Below are 4,554 nucleotides of genomic sequence, written 5' to 3' on the forward strand. Positions count from 1 at the left end.
CCTCCGGCAACAAACCGCGCGGCCAGGGTGCGTTCTTCCTTCAGACCCTGGAAGAGGTCGTTAGCGAATAGCGGCTCCTCGGCAGCGGCGTCTGGTCCACCAGCCCCGTGTCCGTTAGGAAGAGCTCCCGGTCGTACCCGAGCCGCCCCGCTTGTCTCAGCGAGCTGCGGGCCAGGGCCTTCCAGGGCTGCTCCTCCGGCTCATACAGCAGGCGCCTTATGTCCAGGATCCGGAACGCCATCACCCTGCTGGCGACGCTCACCAGGCCCTGGCCTCCCTCCTCCACTGGCAAGCAGAGGACCCCCGGCCTCTGCCAGTGTTTTCCGTGCCAGACAAAAGCGGTGAAGGTCTTCTGCACCTTCGTCAGCAGCCAGTCCGGGGGGTGGAGAACCCTGGCTTTGTGCCACAGCATGGCCGCCGCCAGGTTGTTAACGACGAGGACCCGTCCCCTGTATGACATTCGAGGAGTGAACCGGGCCCACGCCTTCAACCTCCCCTCTATCTTCTCCGCCACATCCTCCCAATTCCGGCTTACCGTGGCCGGGTTGCCCAAGTACACCCCGAGGTACTGGGTACCCTCCGTTCGCCACCTCACTCCTCCCGGGAGTGTCAAGCCGCGCACCGTCCCCCGCGGCCCCAGACACAGCGCCTCGCACTTCGGCCAGTTCACCCTCGCGGAGGAGGCTCTCTCGTAGAGGCTGACCGCCCTATGCACCGCCGCCACGTCCCGCGCGTCGTTAACGACCGCACACACGTCGTCCGCGTACGCCGAGACCTTTACCGCAGCCTCTTCCGTCCCCGGGATTCGGAAGCCCGTCAGGGTCCGGTTCATCGTTAATAGTAACGGCTCTATGCAGAGCGCGTAGAGCAGCCCCGAGAGTGGGCATCCCTGCCTGACCCCTCTAGTCACGATCAGGGGCGCACGGAGCCGGTTATTCAGCTTGAGGAGGCTGGACACGTTCGCGTAGAGGAGTCTCACGTACGCGATGAACCCCTGGCCGATCCCAAAGGCCCTGAGCACCGCGTACATGTAGTCGCGGCTGACTCGGTCAAAGGCCTTCTCCTGGTCTAAGAAGAGGAGGCCGGTGTCCGATCCATGGGCGTCTGCCAGGTCAATCACGTCCCTGACCACCCCGATGTTATCGTGGATGGACCGCCCCGGGACACAATACGTTTGCTCCGGCCGGATAATCCTCCCTGCCGCGCCCTTCAAACGGTTTACCAACGCCTTTGCGATGATCTTATAGTCCGTGCATAACACGGACACCGGTCGCCAGTTTGCCACGACGCGCAAGTCCCCCTTCTTGGGCACCAGAGTGACCACTGCCCTCCTGCAACTCTGTGGCAGCTCGCCTTTTTCTAAGCTCACGTTCAGCACTTCGACCAGGGAAGGGCCGAGCTCACCCCAAAAGAACTTAAAAAACTCGGCTGGGAGGCCGTCGATCCCAGGCGCCTTCCCAGTAGCTAAGCCCCTCACCGCAGCCTCCAGCTCCTGGAGCGTGACCAGGCCTTCCAGCTGCTCCATCTCGGAGGAGGTAAGTCTGGGTGCTCCCTCTAGCAATTCTCCTAGAGCATCCTCATGGATGCTTTCTGCCGTGAACAGCTCCTGGTAAAAACTCTTCACGACCCTAGCGATGCCCTCGTCGCTCGTATGGATTTCACCACTCGGTGCTCGCAGGCTGGAGATAAGGTTTTTGGTGATCGGCTGTCTCTGTTGCCTGAAAAACAATTTAGTCGGCGCATCCATCTTTAGCAGATGCTGCATTTTCTGGTTCGCAAAAGCCTTGTAGGCCTCCCTGTCTGACACAGACCTGAGTAGCCGTTGCTGCTCCCAGAGCGTGCGGCAATCCGTATTAGTTTGGGGTGAGCCCAGCTCTGCTTCGAGCGCCAGCAGTCCATTCCTTAGCCGCTCCTCCTGCTCCCGCCTAGCTACGGCGTGCTGGCTCATGAACCGCTGGCAAAGCGACCCTACCTGCACCTTCCCATTGTCCCACCATTGCTGGAGCGAGTCGAAGGCGTGCTTGCGCGTTACCCACCCCTTCCAGAAGGCCCTGAAAGCCGTCTGGAAGTCCGCGTTCTCTAAAAGTTGCAGGTTAAAACGCCAGTAGGGCCTACGATGCCCAACAAGGGGGAGGCGCAGGCGCACCGTCACCAGGTGGTGGTCGGAGAAGCCGGACGGCACTATCCCGCTCACGTCCAGCAGGTTAACGCCGTCCGCGTTCACATAGAGGCGGTCCAGCCTCGCGAGGCTGATTCGCCCTTGTGCACTACACCGGCACCACGTATACTGGCGCTGGGCCGGATGTTGCAGGCGCCACGTGTCGTATAGGTTAAGCCTCCGTACTACGTCAGCTAAAACCTGCGCAGATTCCGGGTGGGGCTCGGCGCCATTACGGTCGAGCGCCGGGTCGAGGGTGCAATTAAAATCGCCCCCGACGACTGTGAGCATTCCGGCAGCGTCGGCTTCCTCCAGAGTGTCTCGCAGCGCGCCCGAGAAGAAGAGTCCTCTCTCGTGGCTCGCGCTAGGTGCGTATGCGTTGACTAACCGCAGCTTGACATCGCCGAGCGCAAACTCCGCCGTGATGAGGTGCCCCTTCACGATCTCTCTGAAGGTCACATGGGTAGGCGTGAGCTTTGGGCCACACACAATCCCGACTCCCGCCCGGTTGGCTTCTCCGTGGCTAAAAAAGGTCTGGCCACCCATGAGGTGTTGTCGTTGAGCTTGCAGAGCGGCATCGAGGTGCGTCTCCTGCAGGAGCGCCACCTCGACGTTTTGGTCTACAAGGAAACGACACATGCGGCTCCATCTGTCATCGCTCCGAGCGCTGTTACAGTTCAGGCTTGCCACTCGTACGCCTGACGCCATTGCACATCGGGGAAGGGGGGGGGGGTATCCGGTGGTTACTTCAGAAGGAGGTCGCCCTCCTTCTTCAGTTTTTGTGCTAGACTCTTCAGCCGGAAGCCTTCCCGCTGGCTGAAGCCATATCCCTGCAGATCCCGGCGTATTTTGTTCGCCGTTTTAAGGAAACCCAACGCATCGGGGAAGCTGTCCAGGACGTTGATTCCCCGCTTCCCGAAAGATATTTTGAGGAAGCCTTGGATGGCTTCGGGTGTGTATTCCCTCTCCTCTCCCACCCCCGAATAACTACATTCACTGGCCCCGTCGTCGACGGAGATGACGTCGTCGTCGTCGTCATCGGCCCCCAACCGTTTTTCGCCGTCGTCGTTGCCGTGTGCGTCGACGCGAACTCCGGCCGTCTTTCCCCCCCTCGACTGGGGGGGTAACATGGTCTCGCCAGGCTCGGGGCGCCCCCTTTCTGTGGTCTCTACGACCCTCCCTTCGTAGCACGCCGCAGCGGCCTGCACGTCCCCCCCGGCCGCGACCGTCTTCGCTTCTATCACGCTGCACGGCGCCGGGGTCTCACCCAGCCCGGAGCGCGCTTCATCCGCGGGGTCCGCGATCGTCGCCCCGTCGCGCGATGGGGTGGGCGGGGTGGTCCCCTTGGGTGCTGCTGCCCCCCCAGGCTCGGTGGTAGCTCGCGGCCGCTCCTCCGCTCGTGCCGGCGCGTCCTCAGCTGGGTCCGGTGGTCGTCCCGTTGCCTCGGTCGTGCCCGGCGGGTGGTGGTTTTGCTCGGCGCCGGCGGCGGCGCTCATCTCGCTCTCCGCCCCGCCCTCGCTGCCGCTCTCTGCCGCCCTCCCTGGGCGGCCTCCCATCCCGCTGGTACCGCCAACGGTGCCCGCCCGCTTTGGATAGGTGCCGTCGCCCCCCTCCTCTGCTCGGCTGCCCTTGGCTTTCCGCTTTCGCGACTTCACTAGCACGAAGCCGTCATTGTCGCCTTCAGGCTCTGGCTCTGCGCAATCAGGTGCAGGGTCAGCGTGTTCCTGCTGCTGCTGTTGCTGCTGTCGCTGTGGTTGTCGTTGTTGTTGTGGTTGCTGTTGTGGCAGTGGTTGCTGCTGCTGCTGCTGCTTTTCTTGTTGTTGCTGTTGTGGCAGTGGTTGCTGCTGCTGCTGCTGCTGCTGTTCTTGTTGCCGCTGCTGCTGCTCGGCGCGCACCGGCACGGGTGGAGCAACGTTCTCCTTGCCCTTGGCCGTGCAGCTCCTCCGGGCGTGGCCGACGCCTCCGCAGCCAAAGCAACGCTGCACAGGCGTGGAGGCGTATACGGTGTAAACGTGTCCCTCGATGGTATACTTGAGGGTCACGTTGAGTTCTGTGTTGCCGTCCTTCAATATCATAAATGTCTGTCGCCGCAGCGACATGATATGCGCCATCCTCGTGTCCCTCGTCCGAAGTGGCAACATGATGACACGGGACACCACGGTGCCGAAGCGGACGAGGTCCCGCTGCAGGTCCGCACATTTCAGGAAAGGCGGTGCGCCGGAGAGGAGCACTTTCACGGCAGGCGAGGAGAGGGGAGTGCACTGTAAAAACAGCTCCCCCCCCACGTCCAGCCCCGTCTCTGCCAGTCGCGCCACCATGGCCTCCCCTGCCGTATAAAGGACGACCCCGCGATTCTCTCGTTCGCTTACGAGGATGCCCGCCATGCCGACAACCTC

Source organism: Lethenteron reissneri, unplaced genomic scaffold (genome assembly GCF_015708825.2).
Source record: "Lethenteron reissneri isolate LAM-NWPU_2019-01 unplaced genomic scaffold, ASM1570882v1 scaffold_1643, whole genome shotgun sequence".
NCBI lineage: Eukaryota > Metazoa > Chordata > Hyperoartia > Petromyzontiformes > Petromyzontidae > Lethenteron > Lethenteron reissneri.